The 22,815-nt window shown below is 41.5% G+C and overlaps 1 long non-coding RNA gene across 3 annotated transcripts in view; it reads left to right on the forward strand.

The window, feature by feature from the left end:
- The window catches only part of LOC124295317, a 126,400-nt gene that overhangs the window by 54,795 nt on the left and 48,790 nt on the right, over positions 1-22,815 (forward strand). For all 3 annotated transcript variants that reach the window (XR_006905227.1, XR_006905225.1, XR_006905226.1), the window contains one exon: positions 17,426-17,553. This is a non-coding gene — a long non-coding RNA (uncharacterized LOC124295317). The remainder of the gene's footprint in view (positions 1-17,425; positions 17,554-22,815) is intronic.

A 22,815-nucleotide genomic window follows, 5' to 3' on the forward strand; every position in this document is an offset into this window, starting at 1 on the left:
CGTTTCTCCTGGACCGACCTGTTTCAGCAGCTTCGTATCCCGCGACCTTTGACCTTATTCATCCTTTATTTGCTAGATGATTTCTGAACAAGGCGACGCGACGAAGGGATGCGCTGGTAGAAGGATCATTGATACGAAATTCGGATTACACACTGAGAAAGTTGGATTTTTTTATTATTTGTTTTTTTATTTTTAATACAATTGCTTATTGAGATTTAATTGTTGAAGATTCAAAAATTGACGATTTAGTGGTCAGACGTTTTTAATACTACTTCTTTTTTTTTTTTTGTTTAGCGAATTATAGCTTTTCTGCAATATTTCAAGCTTCAGAAACGGGTGAAATTGCAATTTTTTAAATTTAATCTAAGATGAGATTTTGAGACATTTTGAAAAATCGACGCTATTTGTGAATCGGTGCAACGTGATTTTTTTCCCGCGAGTTGGCAATATTTATTGAGGATCGGAAAGTTCGTGGAAAATTGTTCAAAACATCTGAATAGTATTGCTTTAAAATTCAACTCTTTTGAAAATAAAATTCATAATTTTCTGCTTCGCGAATCAGCTTTTCAGAACTCTCAATGTACTTGTTTTTTTATTTTTCGAGCTTGATGAACTTAACGAGTAACTCCAACAACGTGTAAAAAAAAAAAAAAGAAAAAGAAACATCCAATAAAAAATTGAAATTCACTATCAGGGAAAATATCCATTTCCAGACTTTCATTTATTAACATAAATTAATAATTCGGTCAGGAATTACAAAAATATCTGCTGTAATTAAAAAATTCAATTTTCTACAACGAATATATAGCTGTAACACAAGTCAGTCAAGATTGAAATCCATTAACTCGTTTTCGAAATATCTTTGATTAAAAAAATTTATCACACACGTACAAACATCCATCCGAAAATAGCCGGAGGTGATTATCCAGACCTCGAAACATCGAGATCTAGCAAAAAGTCAACCTTTCACTTTGTCAGTCTGACAACAACTTCTTTTTTCCCTGAAAATGTACGAACGGAAAGTAATGAAATTAAAATATCCCTCAAAACGACGGCTCAAAAGTATCCCGGAATATGAAACGTGGATGAATAAAATCCGACGTTTCCCAAGGAGATCGACCGAACCTGGGAAGACGGAGGGCGTCGGCGTCGGCGTCGCAAGCTCGAGTCGAGAGAGAGTATCGACGTCTTCAAGTCACATCCAGCTATGCAGGCGTAGCTATTATATGTATACATATACCATACATAGAGGGTTGTGTATGGGTGGCCGGAGGATCCCTTCTGGCAGCCTCCGTCACCCTCAGAGGCGAACCCCTCTTCTTCCCTTATTCCCTTCTCTTCACCCCCCCCCCCCCCCCCCCCGACCCCTCCCCATCCCACCGACCCTTCCTCGAGTAACCCTTTCGCAAACATGGCTGCCAACGCCTTACTTCCGCCACCCTTATATTACGCGGCGTGGATTCTCCTTACGGCTTTTAACCCCCCGGGTTCGTATCTTATCTATATATATAACGTACAACGTTACTCTATATTATTACACAGGTGCAGGATAGCGTACGTTACTCGTTCCCTCATCCCGCGGGATGATATTCCCCCGTGGATCTTCACATAATTTTTTTTTTTTATTCATGCACTTTGGTTCTCGTTTTTTACCGTTTAAACGTATACCGGTATAACATGAGGATTATTCTCGCGGTGATGTATGTATTCGGTTATTTATTTAAAGATTGACGGGATATACTCTTGTATGTAGAAAAATATGTAGTAAATATCTTTTTGTTTGAATGACACAGCTGCGGAGACAATTGTGAGAAAACGTTTGTTGTTAAAAAAAAAACTTTCACGATTTCTGATTATATATTTATCTGAATTCAATATATGATAGAGATTTTTGAGATTCGCTAACTTTGTCACAGTGTGTCATCGGAAATTATGCAAATAATTGTCAGACGTTAGTAAATAAAAAAAGACTCATTGTCCGAATATCTGTCTTCCGAAAAAAATAATCGAGACACACCGCAAAGTGAGATCGGACGATTGTAAATAAAAATTTATCTCTGTCTCGAAGGAATTTGAAATACAAACAGCAGTTTATAATTTGAATACTTTTTTCTATCTCAAACTTTTAATGAAAATTGGTGCAGATTAATGCTCGACTATCTTATGATAAAATCAACGAATCCCTAAGAGTCTATTATTCACTGGCCACTTTTCTGAAACAAATTCAAAAAAAAAGCAAAAAAAAAGAACATTACTTAAGAAGATCGAAGCTTGCAGGTGGAACACTTGCATCTGCATCCGGACCACTCTTTATGAACACAAAAGTTGAAACGCACACAATTTCTGTACGACCTATACACCATTCTAATGTAATTTCGCGAGAATCGCAGGATTTTACTGCACCCGCAACTCCCGTCTCCTAATTTTCTCTCTCTCTCTCCCTCCCTACCTCTCTCGCTTTGCTCCACCCGAAGACTAGGCGGTACCATCGGTCGAGTCCCGGGTCCGTCCGGTACGTCGGTGGTGTTTGGATGTTAGACCGCAGTTACAATATCGCTTGATTAGAAATGTACATATACGTGCAGCAGCGGTGGACCCGTTGAACCCGTTGCCGAGGGCGTTGGCGATAGTGAGGCGTCCGCCCGCTTCGAGGACATGCAAAATCCCAACCCGCGTCATCGTTGACGCACATCGACGAAACTTAGTTTCTAACTCGGTATCTTATCATTCAACGTATGAAATTTTTTTCGTTTCTCTATCCGGAGGCTATTCCAGCGGTATCGAAGACCGCGACATCTGGTGGTAGAAAATTCAACGCTTCAATCGCACCGTATTTCGTTTTGAAACACATTGTTTTTCGCATTTTTTACCCTGAATCGATTTATCGTTATGAAAAAGAACTCCAACAGCTTGCACGGAGATTTTGGTACTCTGATATTTCTATTATTTATGATCCTAAACTGTCAGCTGACCGACTCTTACGACGCCATATTCTTTTGCCACGCTGGTATTTTTCACCAGGCAATTGTTTCGGTAGTTTTTATCGAATACGAACTTTAGTTCTAAAATCGAAATGCTGATACTCGGGATAAAATAACAGATTTCTTTTGTGTAAAAATAATTGAAACATTTCTAACGGCTGTGTAAATACGACGATTTTGATCTTTGTTTTCTTTTTTACTCTGATATTCCGAATTGTTAATCACCTTTCGTCACTTTAAAATTCATGAGAACAGAGAGTTACATATCTGACGATTTCTGCATTATCTACACAGCATATAAGTATGCATGTGCAGGCGCGAAAAGGCCTGCTAGAATTCCATGGTAGAAGTAGGTATAGAAAATTAGTTCAGCTTGTCCCGATTCCTGATGAGAATAATCGAGATGCATACAAGATTTCTACGAAAACTAGATCGAGTCTGGGAATAACGTGTATAATATAACATACATAAAAAAAAAATTGCATAGAACTATGAAGAAGGCATTTTTTTTATAAAAATTTATAGAAAATATAATAAATGCTTCTCGTCGTCTTTTTGCAAACGTCTCTTACCCTAAGTATCAGTTGAAATTCATATTCCTTCAATTTTATAAAAGAGTGGTTTTAATGTGATACTTTTGATTGCTTGCGAATTTTTTATATCCGTTATATTACTTTACTTTCCTCTTATATACACGTGGGAAAATCGTTTTCTCGATTCTCTTGGCGGGACAGTAACCTTGGTTTATTTTCAACCATTTCCTTTTCACGGCAAACTTTCTGGCTTGGCCGAGGTTAACGAAACGGAGTGAAATTAAATGAATATTACAGTGGTAATCCACTCAAAATTGCATACACTTACGAACCAACTAACGAACGAACGGAACGCTTCATCAAGTGTGCTTAAATGCAGTCTACAGACACGGCGAATAGTCTGTTATCACGTAGTACCAACGTAACGTGTGTGCTTTGTATGCAACAACATGGAATGTCGAATTTGTCAGAAAAAGAAAAAAATTTCATTCATCAGTTGTATAATCATTCGACTGATGTTTACGAAAACAAAAAAATTCATCACAATTTTTTTCATCGCGTTCAAAGTAAGAGTTAAAAGAATAGATTTTTAATTTTTTAATTTTTGTTTTCCAATTTGTCTGATCGTTTTGATCTTCCGTTCGAAAATTGTACACCTTGTACGCAGGGATATATACGTGTGGGAGTGAATGTGGGAAAGGAGCAGAGCGGCAACGTCGTCTTTCAACGTGTGATAAACAATTTAAGAGAACGACGCGGGTTTTGTGTGGATTGTATACCTGTACCACCCCGGTGTGTGTGTTTCTATATTTGTGTGACTTTACATGAGATGAGGTGCAATTTGCCAGCCGGTGGTTAAATATTTAAATAGCTGCAGCACAGAAATGGGCAGAACGAGGCTGTAGGTACGCCTAAAATAGACAATTTCGCGTCGGTAGATTTTCAAAATTTATAACAGTCTTGTATGCCGTTTGGGACGAAGAATCGCGACGAAACGTTAAGAAGATGAATAAAACAGTTTCAACTTACGGCTTCGGTTAAACAGAGCGAAAAATGGACGATCGGTGAAACACCGAGTGTAAGAGAGAGAGGGATAGAGAGAAAGTGAAAGATAGAAAAGGGGTGAATTAGTGGCCAGACGGACAACCCTCTCAACGTCTGCCACCGACACCAACGACACCTCCTAGCCAAACACGTATTCCTTCCAAATGTAATTGCGGATTCGAATACTTAGATTATATAACTCATTGACGAGTCGTCGAACGATTTTTCGAAGTTCGCCCTCTTCGTTGATCAAAGACGCGAAAAATTCGAGTGTTTCGTTTAATTCTTTGACAGTTTGAATCAATTCTTTTAAGCCTATCATGCATACATTTTTTTTTTTTTTTACTTTTTAGTTCGCTGATTACGAATCTGAAATCGAAATCCGAAAGTTCAAAATACCGGATCGAATATGGCGGGAAAAATGAAAAAGACAGGAATGAAAATTTTTTTCACGTGTATTAAGTTTGTGTATAAATGATAGTAATGTTTTTTTCTTCATTAGAAAAGAACGAATTTCTACACTTTGTTTACACGTGATATTTTTGCAATAAATAAATAAATTAGATGTTTCCTTTATTAGAGGTTTGAAAATATTTCAGGGACCGTGTGGAACGAAAAAACTCGGCAGTTGTTACCAAAAGTTACCAAAAAAAAATTATTTTAATAAATATAAAGCTGGCGTCCGAGCGTAAATTAAAGATAGATTGTTGATAAAAATTTCTTTTGCTGATCGTTCGGTTTGTTCTCGTGCTTGACTCGTTTTGCTTTTTTATTTTTTGCCTTCTAGTTTCTACAAAGTCCTCGTAACGTGTAATAACGTGTAATTTATAATGATCACATACGTGTATAATAAATTACGTTGGAGATCGGATGTTTGCCGACTTGCTATACCGGAAGTGAGCGAGTGCGGAGCGAGCGATTGCATACATCGAACTATGTACATGATACCTGTTCATGTATGACGTTCAGTGATCATGTCTATGGTAGTTCCCATAAACGTTTGCTGCGTTACGTCTGAACAGACGTAGGTACATATATACTCGATGGAAGTGAAGTCCTTGCTTGTCTTTGAACTGGCTAAGTAATTACACCACTTGGTACACACGCATTTCCATCTCTCTCTCTCTCTATCGCTTATTTGGTTTAATTTGTTTTCCAGAAGTTGATCAGCGTCGAATTTACACTCCGAATAACCGTTTTGGTAATTTTTAAACACCTGGGGGTGAACAAAAAATTTGATAACGAAGAAAGTGGAGCTTTTTTTCTTGGTAGGGGGGATGATTCATCCCTTGTTAAAATCCGTCACTTTGTTTCGAATTTATAACAACCAATGGCTAATCGTCTCCTAATCATGGGTCAATTAATGCCAGAGGATTCTTGGTCAGATGAGAAGATATTCCGTCTCTTTCGCTCGAATATATACCATGGAAACACCGCGAGGGAACGCCTGTCATTTCCTAATAATTACGCTATTTCCGCAGCCTCTCTAATACACAATCTACGTCGTTGTAGGTATAAGCTGCCGCTCGACATTTCCCTTGCTCTAGACTACGTGGGTATAATCAGCTTTCACCGAGCAATCTAAGAGACGGAGAGAAACCTTGATACCAGGTGTTTCATATTTTCGTAGATATTGTTTTTTTGCATCTTTAATTCTAAACTGTTTACTTTCTCTGCAAATCATTTGAAATTTTCTCTTCCAAAAACTATTTTACAATCGATTAATGAAAGTTGGTCGGAAAAGTAATGTAGAATATTTAAACATCTTATCATTTATGAGGATGAGGATAGAAAAATAAAAGGAAAAGAAGAGCTGCCTTGTACGTTAGGTATTGGAAAGAAAGTTTCGAAGATAAAATTTTTTTTGCCTCTGTTAAATCAAAATGTTCAAAGGAATTCGTTGGTTACGTGCAGGAAGGGATTGAGAATTTTCGGTTTGACAGAATTTCGCTGAACCATTGAGCCGTGAAATGTACCCTTTTCTTGAGTTTTTTGGGGAGCGAGGAAAAGGGAGAATGCGTGAGAGGGAGGAGAGAGAGAGAGAGAGAGGTTTCCCACCCTCGTGTATGCGCAGGGGTTGAAAACTTTATTCGGCGGGAAAATTTGTAACTCTACCGTGTCTCTCTTTCGCTAACTTCGAAGCATATATTATACCTCCTCTACTTGAAAATCAAGACTGTTTATGTACATATATGCATAAGTGCTATGCGTATGTAACATGTATGTACATGTATTGTATATGCATACGCATATTGCGAATCGTGAAGTTATTCGAGTGTTCAGCAAATGGTGTACCTACTCGGTGTAACCGGTTCATTAAACACTACCAACCTATGTTTATGCGAATATACCCGCGTTCATGTTCGACTCATTTAACGCTCCTGCTCTGCCCCTTTCGTCTGTCTTCTTCACGTCTATTAAGCTGACACAACCAAATGAGCAAAGTCATAAAAACAAATATAGTAATTTTATAGTAAAATTTTCTTGCTGCAGATGTTGATTTTTTTTTTGGTACATCGCGATTGTGCTGACTTGATACCCTTGTTGAGCTAGCACAATAACCCAAATTTGGTCTGTATACGTTTAATCAGGGAAGCAAAATTTATTACTGCTTTGTTACTGATTTCCTGTCCTGGTTTTCATTTCATTGTGCCACTCATTTTTGAAAGAATTAATATTTTGCTGATTCGAGAAAAAACTTGACAAGTTCAACTAACGGGCTTGCTACATTGAAACACCACTTGACTATTCTATGTAAGCTCTTTGCTGTTGCAGTGAAAATTTTTCATCTGACAGTTAAAATTCTTGCTGTGACTTTATTGACATAGTACATTTTTTTTCATGGGTTTGTGTCAAGTTATCAGTGTTGAGTCAGCACAATTACACATTTTCTGTTTAAAATGGGTGGTGCAACAAAACTGAAAGCAGGGCAATAAATTCATCATGAAAGATGATCAAATTTTACCACCTTGATTAAAGATAAGAAAAAAGAAATATGTCTTTCATTGTAGTAGCTCAAGTATATCAAGTCAACTTTCAGCTTTCATCTGAATTAGAACGAACAGTGTAAATCAATGAGTTCTTTGATGAAAATATGAAAAAATGCTGTACCCTGTTCTCAGTTCATGTTTGTCGTGGAATACTTTTTCGAATGGATTAATCAAGAGGTGCCGGATTAGAAAATGAAGCTGCACGGTTGCCTGGCAACGTTAGAAATTCCAGTCGAAGAAAAAGCGTCGGTAGACGGGCAAGTTGGTGAAGGTAGGTGCCGAGCGACCGACGAAGCTAGTTGCTGCCCGGCTCGGACGCCTCTGGGGTTTTGATTGATTAGAGGGTAGAGAGAAGAGGTTCGGTTCAACTCTTGCCCCGGAGGGTGTTCGCCGGGGTTAGTTCAGGCTGTGGCGCCAGGCCCCTGGGTCATTTGGTGGTGGATGGCCCAGAGCTGGCGAGGGGGGGAAGCGGGACCTGGAGCTGGACCTTGCTCCAGGATGCTGAGGCGCCACAGTTTATAATAGTTGGCGTGTGCCGCCCAACCCCGAAACCCCCGGGTCAGAACGCCCCCCCTTCCAACTTCCACGCGGAGTTGCTTAAACCTAACATAGACGACCGCCCCCACTGCCAACGGTTAAGTCTTGTCCGTCGCTTCCGCTACCCATTTTCGACTCAAGGAAAATGTCACCGGAGACCGGAAAAAGAGAAGCCGAGCATTGATGGAACACCATCTTGGACAGTAGTCAAAGAAAGTTAGGGAAATCGTGTCTCGTCATTATCTGTGGTTCCATTTTCTGATGGAAAAAGAGAGACCGTGCAATGATGGAACACCATCTTGGACAGTAGTCAAGGAAAGTTACAGACAGTGTACCGAGCAAATCATGTTCAGTTATTCCAACGTATGCCGTAAGACATCGTGAAGATGCAGGGCATGAACCAAAATCCATTTACGACATAACCGGATTATCTATCAACTATCTCTAATGACTAGAAATCGTCATTGATGAGATATAATACCGAACGTTCGTGCATGGCTGGAGGAAAGATCTAGTATTGTCTGTTGCGGTCGCGCGGCGAGTGTGGCTATCATAATTCTGCGTTATCTATGGAAATTCTAAACCGTATACTAAATAACTACAGTGTGTATGTGTACACGTAGGTGAGAGGAAATACCCATCCTCCAACTATACCTCAAAACTATGCAATTCGCCGGGTCTCGTCGTAAACACCCGTACCTGATGCACACCAACCTAATACGTATAGCCAGGGTCAGGCTAGGTTCGAATCATCCTCTCCAACACGAAATTTCTTAAAATCAAGCACAAAAGTTGGTTGCGTCAACAAGCATCGAAATACCCCAAAGCTCATTCTACTTTGTTTTCACCAGTGAGATTTCCAGTCCGATTCAGAAGTTTGTCTAGTTTCGACGCGTTTTCATATCTACACAGAAACCATCCAGATCATGTGCGCTTCGTGATACGCAGAGATGATAGTTTTTGTTCGTTGGGCAGTTGGTATGGTACCAAAGAATGCTGTCATTATCTTTATCGAAGAAGGTGTAGCGACGCGTGATGATTGGAAAAAGATCGAGCGAGGAACTTGGAGGATAGAACGGGGGTTCGGAGAAGAGTCTGTGGGTCTACAGCGACAAATGGGTTTCATCGACACGACGACGTCGCTGCGGATGATGAGATCTGCTGGCTTGCATCCTGATGAGACCATTAGGATGGCTTGATAAGTCCATAATATTGTCTGCCCCATACCCAACCTTACGCGGCGACGCCATCGCCATCGCCTAGTATAACTCGACCCTATTTCAGTTAGATTAGCAAGAAGATAGAATGCCGCCGCTGGTGTTGCCGCCCCTCCTTCTCCTCCACCTCTATCTCCTCCTCCTCCTCCTCTTCGTGCATGCTTCTCGTAAAGTTCGCTGGTTACCAATAACGCTCTCCACTTTGACACTAAACACAAACCTGATAAAACTAACCCTCTTGGTCTGCTTGGCTACCGGAGAACCGATATCACAAACCAACTCACCTCTGTCTTAGTTCCCACACTTTATACACGCCCCTATTTCGCGTCATAATGTCACTTCACATCATCCCAAAGAACTGAAAAAATCCTGAACTTGATGCATTTACAGACAACATGTCAGAGTCGTTTGAAGTTTTTTTTAGATCGCTAGGATTACTGACATCTTTTCCAAATGAAGTGGTATCTTTCCAAGCCTTCAACATTGCGAATATCTCACAAAATGTCATGCGAATGAACCATAAAAATTCTGGAAAATCACCTGATGTTGAAGTTCAAGAACCATCTGAAGTCTTCCGGTGGATTTTGGAAGGCGGGTTGTTTTTAGGAGATATCGAGATGTGGAAGAGGGCCGAATAGGTATCTTAACGTTCCTGTACACATGAGTCGGGATCGCGTTGGCGTAACGTAGCGGAATGACGGTGCGGTTTACCCGGAAAATGGCGTCTGCCTCTCCGAAATAATATCCATAATAATCGGCGGAGGGCCCAAGCCGCGGAGCGATAGCCGGGCGGAGTAGTGAGAGAGGATTCGGGGGGGGTGGTAGAGAAGCGGAAAGGGTATTAAGGGTGGGGTCCTCCTAAACCGAACCCGCGGACCGCAACTCAATTCTATCTTGATCAATCAAGCAGCCGGGTTTCCCGAGTTATCTCCCCCCGCCCCCTTTTCGCTCTCTACCTCTCTCACCTCCTCTTTTCTAGGTTATGTCACGCCACGAAAGGCAAACGGGGTACGAAAAATTTGGAAATTGTTGGGAAAGGATCTCAGACGGAAACCGACATATCGAGACTTGGGTCCGCGTTATCGCTGCAGGCATCTAGGAGATCCCGAGAGCTAAGGGGGCTCCATTGCTCGCCGCAAACCCGACTTCTCTCGGGCCGAAAGAGATATGGCGGATATTTGTCAGGCTAACAAGGTGTTGGGTTCCCGTGCCAAGAACCTCAACATCTGTAACGCTCAGAGTTAATTTGCCACCCCTATACGGGTTACGTCATAACACCAAGCGCTGAGGATCCTCCACTTGCTGTACAGATTTTATATCCAGCTTGACTTGCACAGTTCTCTCGGACGATTCGCATTATCGTTTATTCGAAAATTCCAGGTAGCACACTTGTGCAGAGGATGACTACCATTCGTCTACTAAAATTCGATGTTTTGACAAATTGAAAAAATTGTTGGAAAAAAATAGACGGAAGGTTGGCTATTTTTGAATAGCTATAGATCGTCAAAAAACTGGATTTGAAGTCGACATGCAGTATACTTGACGTTAAATATGCTCTCTGAAATACCAAGTATCAGGTAATTTGACTATACAACCCGTTGTAACTTTGTTCCATTGGATATCAAGTCAACTAAAAACCAACATTGTGCTAGATGGTAATTGCTATGACTTGAGACAGTTGAGACCATTTCTGCGGAAAGCCATCATGGACTTCCAATTCTTTCGCTCGCAAAGATCTCGCAGTTTTTCGTACCCTCACTTTACCCGGCATTGAAACGCGCGCGGATTGAGGCGTAGGGGTGGTTTAATTGAGAGCGTTGCGTGCGGGAATCGGGGGGATGGGGGAGGAAGTAATATGTGAGATTCCGCATCAGGAGCCGAACCGAACCGGACCGAGGTGGGTGGAGAAATCGAGTTGCAATTCTATCGCAATTCTAGGGAGCAATTGGGGCGCTCGCTTTGTTTCACGCCGTGCAGGAGAAGGAGGAGGGTGCAAGCCGCCCTGGAGATAATGGAATTTGTTACCGACAAGTGCCAATAACTGACGCGAGCTTGTTAGCAACGTTTAATCGCGTTACTCGCTTCCCCGCCGTGTTCCGGGACCACCTTCTTTAATTCGGCTGAATTTCACCCGTTTTATTTAATGCTCACCCGTTAATTACCGCCAACGCTTCGCCCAGATTTCCACCTTTTTTTTTTTCATTCAGCCCTCTCCGTTTCATTTCTCTTTGCTTCATTTCGCTCGCTTCTATCAAAGGAAGTTGCACTTGTATCTAATTCACTGCACCAAGAATTGTTTAATTACAAATTATACGTGATCCGATTTGTGCGGTATTAATTAATCGCTGGTTTAGTTGTAAGGCTTCTGATTTCTCGCCACTTTTTTTTTTTTTTTTTATCGGAATTTGAGAATTCTCGACTTAAATGCGAGATAAAATTAAACTTATTAATGTTCATCAACATTTATTATCGGTTTGATAAAACTGGAGCATTTGAATTGGAAATTCAAATTATTTTCCCCCTCATATTTCGATTTAAAGCTCGACAAGTGTAAATTTATTAGCAGCTAGTTCACATCACGTTGAGATTCAGTTAGAACCTCTTAAATCTTCCTAAAACGTGACATACCAAGGCAAGTATGAAATGGTGATTGGCGTACATAATCTGCTGGTATGCCGTCGGTTCGTTATGTTGAATTGAATCGCTGAAAAATTTTGCACACATGTTTAATTCAAATGCCCATTACGACCAATTAGCCAAAGGTCAATCATCCACGTTGTGCGCAGAAACCCCGTCGAAATATCGGTTGGCGCCATCTATCTAAGGGTGGTTGAAACTCTATGGATCCTCGGCTCTTCGTCAGTAATGCAAGAACGCTGCAGACTCCACTGCGAAATTAGTTATCAACGGAGCGAGCAGTCTTTTCATCCCGTCAAAGAGAATTCGAGTCTACAGTTGTCTTGTATTTGAAAAAATTCATTAAAAGAGGCTACAAAGAAGGGGCGGCATGTGTAAACAAATAAAATAACAAAGATCGTGTACGGTATTGTTCCAGTAAAATTATTCCTTTATTAAATCGTACGAACAATTGTTATTAATGCATGGAAAACATTTCGTTACAAATTAACGAGCAGAACGAATTAAGGAGAAATATAAGAAAACCGATCATCCAACGAATCGACAATAAAGAAATTTTCAAATCAAGCGACTGTCATACGGACCAATTTTTTTTACTTTTGTCACAACTTTGCTGCGGTAATGCCGACAGACTGATTTCGCGGATTGTTTCCACAATTCGAAACAACTCTCGAGTTTAGATTCAGATTAGGTTGGGTTAAGTTACGTTAGGTTAGGTTAGTCGGGTGGTGACCGGGACCACTTGGGACAAGGCTCGAGTTGTCGTTGGCGGGTTTGCGTTCAAAAAATCGGGTATGCGCGCGCAGCGTCTTCATTGATCGGGCTTCAGGGTGGTTACGTTACGTATACCAGCAGCAGCAACCAGCAGCCATCCTTTCTCTTCGTCGTTTATATATTCCCACCTCGAACGACCTCGAAGAGGAGAAGAGAAGGGGTTGCGGTGACGGTGATGTTCACCGGGCGATTCTCGCTTCCTCTCCACGCCGTTCGACTTACTAGACCGCTGCAGGGCGGGGCCCAAGAATCGGCTTTTAATCCTGAAAAAAAATGAAGAAAATTGAAAAAAGCAACAGACAAAAAAAAAAAATCAAAATTAAAACTCGAAAAATTGCATTTTTTTCTCGACGTTTATCTCTCCGTTTTTTTTTTCTTCCTTTCGTACGGACACAAAACACAAAAAAAAAAAAAAATGAAAAATTGTACAATCAATATTATAGCTTACAACGAATTTCTGTGAAAGTAGTATAAAAAAATTAAAGTACAAAAAAACACAGTCAATTTTACATTTTTATTGGTATCTTATTATAAATTTTTGCCACGATCGTCCGAGCAACAGGTTATACATTAAATTTATCATTTTTATTTTTCTCCCATTCGTTTTCCTGAAAACGATGAAACGAATCGAGATTTATGTCCACGATCCTCGATTCGCGCTCACACACACACGCATATATTTCAACTCCCTAACCCCTGTCACGTTGAATTTGTACCGGTACTATTATGTGCACGTACATGTACGTGAATATAGCGCGCGATCGTCCGCGCGAAAACGGAATTGAACGTTTTTAAACGAATCTTTACGTCACGGGGTCAACCTGTTGCGCGACTGCATCGCGCGTGTGTATAGAAGAAAAGAAAAGGGAAGAAAGAAAAAAAAAAAAAATTTTTAAAAAAAGTCGAAAGTTAAAGGACGTAAAATAAAAGGAAAGAACAAATAAAGTTGCGGGAAAAAATAAACGCAGTGTTTTACTTATTTTTTTCGTTCATTAGACCCGGAGTTTTTTCTACGAATCTTGCACACCCCTAAACGCGATAAAATATGCAACCTCTAATTAATCATATCAATGGGAATTAACGTCGCTTCGGTTTTCTATCCTCAAAAAAATTTAGCGTAGATAGCTACAGCCTATGTTGTAACGATACGAATAGATAGAAAATAAAACAATTGGGATAGTGGAACGAGGGATCAAAGTGACGAGACTTGGTGGAAATTTTGATTCTCAACTTCGAGGGGCGGCGGGGGGATGAGATTCGATGGAGAATCCGAAAAATTCAAGCTCACCGTCCGATTTCCCGCCTGAACCGCAATAGAATTTTTCGAACCTAGATGAGAACGAATAGCTGTAACTCCTTTAGCGTGGGCGGGGTGGGGTGGGTTCAAAATTCAAGCATCAATTCCGGAGGCACCGTTTCACCCCTACGGTACACGTCCGACCTACCCTGCAGGACCCGACGCAATTAGGAACCGGCCGCCCCTTCTGTCCTATTCTGGTTTCTATGCTATCCTGACTTCCCTTATTCGAGACCGAGGCTGGAAACCCTCCGCAACCGAAATGCCGGTCGGCACCCGCAACCCCCTGCAAACCCGTCCTCCTCCATCAGCCATCGCACCACCAACAACTCCTCTTCTCTCCTCTCCTCTCCTCTCCTCTCTCCTCTCCACGCCTCTCTCTCTCTCTCTCTTTCTCTCTTTCTCTCTCCAGGCGGACGTGATCCAACGGCAGAACCGAGCAGGAGAGACCACCGCCAACTACACACGCGTTTTTAGAGTTACCAGAGTGGGAGAGCGAATTCAGCCATCGTCGTCATGGTTACACGTGGGGGTGGTCAGCCAGGGGTGGGGAACGCTCGTACAGTCCTTGCAAAATTTCGTAAAACTCATCCGCCGTCCGTGGCTGTAACCGGGAACCAGACGCATCGGTTGAGACGATTCGAGGATAAAAAACGGCATGCGACTCCTTTGAATGGGGTGGTTTTATAACTTTTGGAACTGATTTTACATACCCTGAATCTCACTCACTCGGAAACTTTAACAGCGGTGACGCTACTTCTGATGCAACACCGCTTCCCGCCCCCTACTCCATCCTCCCCCCCCCCCCCCCCCCCACCACCTCCACTTCATATCCTCACTCACGTTTTACTCTTTCTATGAGGTGCAGCAGCGGTTCTGTTTATTTCGGTTAAGTGTCTCCACCGATTAATAACGCCTCCGAATTTAACCTTTTGAATTATTTTTATCACACCAGCGGATTCTCTTGTTACGCACGCTTTTACCTCCGTTATACTTCTTCTTCTTATTTTTCTTCTTCTATCATGGTGTCCGATGGCCCTTGAAACTATCCTCGAATTTTTCTTGCGTCCTGGAAATGTTTTATTTTCAATGTCCTTGAATAAACTGGAAATGTCCTTGAATTTGTTACGGATTTTTCACCGGACACCATGCGTCTATACATGCTGCAGTTGATTTATATACTCGACTATCCCATCCTCAACATCAATTTTGTCGCGATCGTTCAAAGAGACCACCACATAACTAATTGAGTCGTACTTTTGTTTTCCATCTTTCAATTGCATGAAACTTGAAATAAAGTTGCACCAGATTCAATTGCAATATTACACACGAGCAATGATGCTGGGAGTGTACGGTGGAAAATCAGTGGAATACAATCATCTATTCCTAGTACGATCGTCTCGCTTTGTGGACTATCGATACGGAATCAGTTTTATTCGTAACTCGATTAAACCAACCCCACGATTCTGCCAACAACATGAAAAACGATTGATCTTGCGTTCGAAAAATTGACGTTAACGAAGCCGCAATCACGCGGGCTTTCAGGTAACCGTTTATAGGATCGAGTTTGGTCAGGGTGCCTAACGATCTGAAAAAAAACTGAACATTTCTAAATGTCGTGAAATTCAATGCGACCCTAAAATTGTCATGATATTTTACCAATGATATTGAAAATGACAAAAATTTTTAGGTTAATCAGTACCTCGGATGCTAATTAAAAAATTTTTTTTTCAATCTTGAGTCTCTTGTGTAGATGGATCGATTTAAAGAAATTATAATGATGTTTTTTCATTCTACCTACCTACGGAACACATTGTTACATTTATTGCGCGTAAGGTGATCTGAATTTCGAAAAATCAAGACGTGTAACGTCAAGTTGCTTGCTATGCTCTGAACATTTGGCAAATGACATTTAAAATTTATATAATACTGTTGTGGATAGTCGAAAAATCCTTATTTTCTTTCTGAAAAAACGTTAAATGTCATTATGTCCTGGTCGGCGAAAAAAAGTAGACCATATCCGTGAAAATTTCCACCCCATTCAACCTGGCGTCGGGGCTGGTGTTTTGTGTTTTCGGTACTTGAGAGAAAGCGTCGGGACGTCTGCACAACTGCGTCGGTAGGGTTATACCGTAGGTACGGAAAGCCGCGAGATAAACCGCAGCGGCCGGCAGCGGCATAGAAGCGTTAAAATTTGTACTCCTGGACAGCTGTGTGAACGCAGCAGCAAACCGGCAATCGGGGGAGTGAGAGGTGGGATAAAGGAGTTAGAATTACGCTGAGCGTTAATGTCTGCAGTTTGAACCTGTGGACGAACGGTGACTGGATGCGGAACTGGATTCCGGAGGAGTTAGACGTCCGTGCTAAAACCTACATACTACCCTAGGCCGAAGCCACCGGAACACGTCCCACAATCGAATCGCGAAACGCCTGCATTTCTACCCTCGCGGATATTACGCTCGAATTAACCACCACCACCGACGACGACGACGACGACGACGTTAAGCGTCGTCGTATCGCATTGTTGCAATTTATGCAGCCGAAACGAAACGTCCTCGTACCTCATTCACTCCGTACACCTTTATAGGTACCCACGATAAGTTGGACGTTCGGAATTTCTGCAGTTTGAGAAAATTCAGGTGCTCCGACGCTTCGCGCGGTTGAAACGTATGCGGGGGATGAAAACCTCACCACTTCCCGTGAGGCGGGGGTCTGCTGTCCCAGTTATAGAAAAATTGATTGTTTTCGTTCGGGGATTCCCTCCACCACGTGTTCGGTGCGCCGGTGTCCATGGCCCTGGCCCTGGCCCTGACTCTGTCCCTCCACACCCCCGAGCACGCGATTCAACAACCCTTGCCTGCTGGTTTATTATACTTTCATTCTTCACGTCCCGGGAGGCTGCGTGCCAAATTCCTCTGTGAAAGGACGCGTTAATAATTTTTTTGTTCTATTGCTTCTTTTTTTCTTTTCCCCTTTGGGGAAATTTTTTTTCGATTCTTCTTTTGTTTTTACTAACCCCCCATCCCGTTTGGGTTATCTGATATACCGTGTTATCGGTTTAATCGCGACTGCAGCGGCTCCGTAATTATCTAATGCATGGGATTTTGTTTTTTTTTTTTTTTAGAAATGAAAAACCTGTGTCAGAATTCGAAAATATAATATATATATTTTTTTTTGTACTGTAATTACGATCGCAAGGAGATTAGAGAGATATGATGAGGTTATGTAAACCAACCTAGAAGTCGTCTCGAATTTCGTTTTACCTTTGAAACCCGATGAAAAAATTAAAAAAATAAAACAAACGCTGGAATTTTTAGCATCCTCGTCATGAACTTTACTCTTGTTGGTACTTTATAAAATCTAATTGAAATATGATTACGAAATCTGGACGACATTTTTTATTTCTTTTTCACAGATCGATGACATGGTGGAACAACTACAAAAATTGCAAGAAAAAACGACAAAATTCTTCTGGTCTCGACGTCTACTTTGCTACGAAAAGAGGAATATTTTGTTTTTCTTCGTCTTCATTTCTCGAAATTCGTAAGTTGAATATCACCATTAACCATAATTAGCAGTAAGGAGAAATTATATGAAATAATAATGTCGAAAAATGTGTACCGAAAAAACAAAACAAACAATATTGCATTGTCGTGGTGCAGTTTCGAGGGATGTTTAAAGCTCCGAGTCTCTAGCTGATCCGGAAATTTGTTTAAAATAATCGATCGCAAAATTTCCTCCGAAAAAAAAACAGAGAAGAAATTGAGCTGGTAAAAACGCGATAATAAAATATAATCATTCGAATAGCCATAATCGTGAAAATTATCGTAGATAATACTTTTCCCAAATACAAGTCCTCTATTATATTTAGGGAGCGACGTATTTTCGAATCGGGAAGAGTCACCCTGCAACGGCAATGTAGGCTAGTCCCTGAAAATCATCTAGATAATCTTCTAGTACACTAGCGGCACGGGTCGGCGAGGTTATGGGTGAGCATCTATCGCGATCGAGGGGCGGATGCGGGGTAGGTTGAGGGTTGCGAATTACGGGAGTACACACACGGACGCACACGCGTTACTTCGGGGGTGGTGGGGGTTGAATTTGCGGGGGTGTAAGTCCGCGCTTCGACTACGCCGGCGAGCGCTACGGTAGGTAGTCGGGCGCTAGTAGGTGAGAGAGTCGAAGGCGGAGTTTGCCCCTCCACCCCCGTCGAGCACCCCTTCCTTCCACCCCCAAACCCCTCCGGCAACCGGCAAAACGTACGCCTCTCTTCGACGGCGTGCCGTGCAGCCCAGCGGCATTAGCTAAGCTTTTCTCTTTATTGATTTTTGTCAAAAGCGCTTGCGCGCCTAGCCTCTCTCGGTTTATACCTACCTACCTACCTCTACCCACCTTTGCCACCCTAGCGCACTACACGCAACACTATTATATCGACGGCGTTGTATAGCTAGGTGAGCGACCACCACCACCACCGCCTCCGCTATCCCAGATCGCCTCCACGATCATCCCCCGAAGATCCTGATACGAAGCTCGACTTTCCCGCGCTGCCGAAAAGTCTGAGTATGTATTTTTTCTTTTTGTTTTTGTTTTTGAACGCTTACCACCACTCTGGCTGTTTTCAGTTTTTTTAAACAGTTGGTTTTATTTTATATACATTCGCGTTTTTTTTGTTTTTTAATCACGGGAGAGGGAGAATTTGATGAAGAAATTAACAGCCACTTGTACGAAAAAACAATTATTCGATTTTTAACACTCAGAATGGATAGATCGGGGTACGTTTGTATCACGCGGGGATTTCAAATCATTCGACGAAACAGAGATCGCTAGGAATTAAGCCGGGCTTCGGGACAAATTTTGACATACTTTCGGAATTTCACATGATATTTAAATGGTACCAACGTTTTCCTCGTAAGAAAAAAAAAAAAAAAAAACAAAAAAAAACTTCCCCACTTATAACTATGATAATCGTGATCGATCGCGAACGTTTGTCACCCCCCCCCCCCCCCCTCCTCGTGTATTGTTAGGTACCTAGTTAAAAAAAATTAGCGTACCTCCTTTTCAGGGTCAACTGAAATATTCACCTTGCGTACAGGCAACCCTTTTTCCAGATATTGAAAAGAGGCGAAAACTAGGTTGCCTGAGAGCAAGCGTTCGTTTATAGTTTCTAGAAATCCTATACCGATACTGTGACTTGAAATAATCACGTCATCTTCTCGTTTCTTCTATCAATTTCCATTGTATCACATGCGAGGCATTTTTTTTTTTTTATGTAATTATTAGGATTTGCTTTGGATTAAATATTACATATAAGCGCGAATCGAGACGGAATTTTCACGCCCTCAAATTATATAAGCTTCTTCGCTCTCTTCGCACACGAACGCGACACACGCTCATACACACGAATACATATGTGCGCGCATAATTCTACTCCCCCATAACGCGGTGGACAGGAATATAATTAAAATCAAGGGACACGCAATTAATACGGCCGTCAGTTAAGTCAAGTCTATCGTAAATATGCCTTATAGTAATTTTAAGCAGTAGTTGTTACCGAGCGTTTATATTCATTTCTCGATTAAATATTAATTACTCATTCTTCGCCCTATTTACATATCGTATCACATTATTATTTCACGTTCATCTCAATTCTCGTTTTTCTATTTCGTTCGCGCTTACACATTTTTTTCTCATAGTTTCCTGCATATTTTATAATGACCGTGATTATAACAATTTTTATTTCAAATATTTACAATATTCCCAACTATCCAATGATTGTCATATTATATTTAATTGTTACTTCTTTTCATCGCGTTAATTTTCAACTCGTCGCGCGTACAATTGATTTTGAAATTCTTGTGCAACACGAATCGAGAATCGAAGTAGAAAATTTGCGATTCGCAATGATCGATGATCGTAAATCCATACCTAAGTACACGCATTACACAGCTGTGTATCAGAGACAAATTTCCCACCTTCGCTACCTATTAATTATTCACCATCCCCCAATGATCCCCGTAAAGAATAAAAAGCAAATTCACCTTTCCCCGCCTCTTCCTCCTCTCTCCTCTCTCTCTCTCTCTCTCTCTCTCTCTCTCCTCTAATTTCATCATCGTTTCGCCCTCTCCTTCTCCCTCTCCCTCGTCATCATCATCTCTCTTTTTCCCTTTCTCCATCCCTCTTTCCATCCTGCTCTCTTTATCCGCATTGGCTGTGCACTCGGGTACTCGCCTCCTCATCCTCGTACGCGGCGTCGACTGCAGCAGACTGACTCGTTGTTTTTGAAATCATCATCATCATCATCATCATCATCGTCGTCGTCGTCGTCATCGTCGTCGTGACGCGCGCGCGTGTGCCTCACTTGCACGTACAATACGAGTACACTCACAGAACGACAGACACGGCGGTTCCGTAGTTTCCCTCCCCCCCTTGCCTCCAACCCGCCGAAAACCCTCTCGCTGCACTTTGTCATCAATCATTGAACGCGGCCGGGCTCTGCCTCCTCTACCTCCTCCGCCACCGCCGCCTCCGCCGCTACCGGTTGCGGAACCTGCCTGCATTGCGTATATGACGAAGTATTACACACGGAGAATTCATCATATTATGGATTATAAAATGACGGATTTAGAGAGAGCGTTGAATTTTACTTGTATATACATCGTATGTACTTATAACATGGTATATACATATACAGATATGTTACAATGACGAGGTCATCGCTCGGTGAGAGGAACGCGGAATTTGGAATCGCGGACATTCGAAAGGTGTCTGATTCTTCCGCGTATCATTACGACCCTTTGATACTCGCAACCCGGTTTCTAAGGTCGATTTTGAGTGACGGAGAGGCGGCCGGGTCGCCTACCTACCGTCGCGAGTAAAAACGCAACACTGAATATCTCGTTGAGGACGAGCTAGCCGCTCGGATGCAGCAGCGGGGTATCGGTGCATGGGTGTGAGGATATATTGAATTCGTGTTGGTGTATGCTGCGTCGAACCGCCGCCCGTCCACCTACGCCCCTTGTCCGCAAACGTATGATTGGCAACAATCGGCACCGCGGCTCGTCTCTATATACAACGGTGATCGAGAATTCGTTTGTTTCAGAATCCCCCTGCACGTATGCATATGCATGCATGCAACCCGCGCACAGACACGGATACTTTGCCGCTCCTTCTTGCTTCTTTTTTCGCGAGGCGCGAGTCGCGGCGTTGAAAGGAGAGAGACAGAGAGAGAGAGAGAAAGATAGCGAGAGAGAGGGAGGGAGGGAAAGAAAAAACGTTTGCGGAAAAAAAAAAGAAAATTTTAAAAAACCAACGACAACAGCTACGACAACATTGAATAAAGACGGAGAAACGATAGGGAAAGAGAGGGGCTACTAGGAAAAAGAAGAGGGTGACGCCAATTTTTTTTGTTTCTTTCTTTCTCACATCGAATAACTTCTCACTCCCGGTTTTCCTCCCTCTCTGTGCGGTGTGTGGGTGTTTTTTTTTTTTTTTTTTTTTTCGTTACGTCGTTTTCTTCTTTTTATTCTCGCCTTTTTGTATTTGTTTGTTTTTTTTTTCCGTTCGCTTTATTTTCATACCTTTCTCTCCTCGTCGCGGCTCGTCAATGAACCGATATGGTATTATATGTATACGAACGTGTGTATACGGATGTGGATGGGTGTATATACGGATGTATGGAGAAGGGGAGAATCACCCTCGATTCCCCCGCCTGTCCGACCCGACAGTCGCTTTTTAATAACCGTTTAATTATGTTCCTGATTTTCTTTCGCGATTTATTTTATTTGAATTTTTTCTTTTTTTTTTTCTTTTTTTCCTCTCATTTTATCGTCACCCTTCGCGAGTTTACTTTTATTTATTCGCACCCTGTTATATATTCGACCCTCTTTATAATTATAATGCGCTAAAGTATATATATATATATATACTTATATACACACACACATATATTAATGTTTTTTCTTCCTACGATCATTTGAGGTTGTTTCTGTCATTTCTACTCATTTCATTTATTTTTTTTTTTTTTTTATAAGTTTCACATATTGTTGCTTTTCTTCTCATACTACCGTATAAGATATAATCGTGCGGATGTTGGATGCCGATTGAAAAAATTAAAAATTTGGAATACGATTTTGAATGTTTCGAAGAATGAGAGGAATAAAAAGAGTGGGAGTAAAAATTAAACATATTCACACACCTGTATATTAATTATTGTATTCATCTAGGCGGCATACCGTAACTGTATGATATAAAAAACTTGACGTGGGAAAACAATTTAGTTCAGGTGACAAGGAAGCGTTGGAGAAGGGATGAAATACAAAATTTCACACACCAATATGTTACGTGTGCGGAGACTGCACGTTTTTATTTGATAGAATAACAATTATTATTTACTCCCTGATGTTTTTTTTTTTTTTTTTTGCAATCGAGAGAGCAACCGCGAGAGAAATTTTGGGGCAAAATGCATATAAATAAATGATGTTTATTTTTTATTTCAAATACAAACAAATCGCTTAATTAAATATTGGGAACAATTTTTACTTTCACAATTTACCTACCGTATTTTTATATCTACCGACTCCAGCGACCCTTGGTGGCTTTTTGTTCAACCCTTGCGAACGGTGGATGATACTCGTGTCGTTTCCCGTTAAGGTGGTCGGTAAAATTGGTAGCTGTACCTTCACCCCAAGGCTAAGGATAGCGTGCAGCGGATGCTGAGAAGGGAAACGAGGGAATTTGTCGGTACTGTAGAAGGTTTTTGTCTGTATAAATCGTCAAAACGGAATGCGAAGATAACCGCTTGGTAGT

The sequence above is a fragment of the Neodiprion lecontei genome, chromosome 7 (genome assembly GCF_021901455.1).
Source record: "Neodiprion lecontei isolate iyNeoLeco1 chromosome 7, iyNeoLeco1.1, whole genome shotgun sequence".
NCBI lineage: Eukaryota > Metazoa > Arthropoda > Insecta > Hymenoptera > Diprionidae > Neodiprion > Neodiprion lecontei.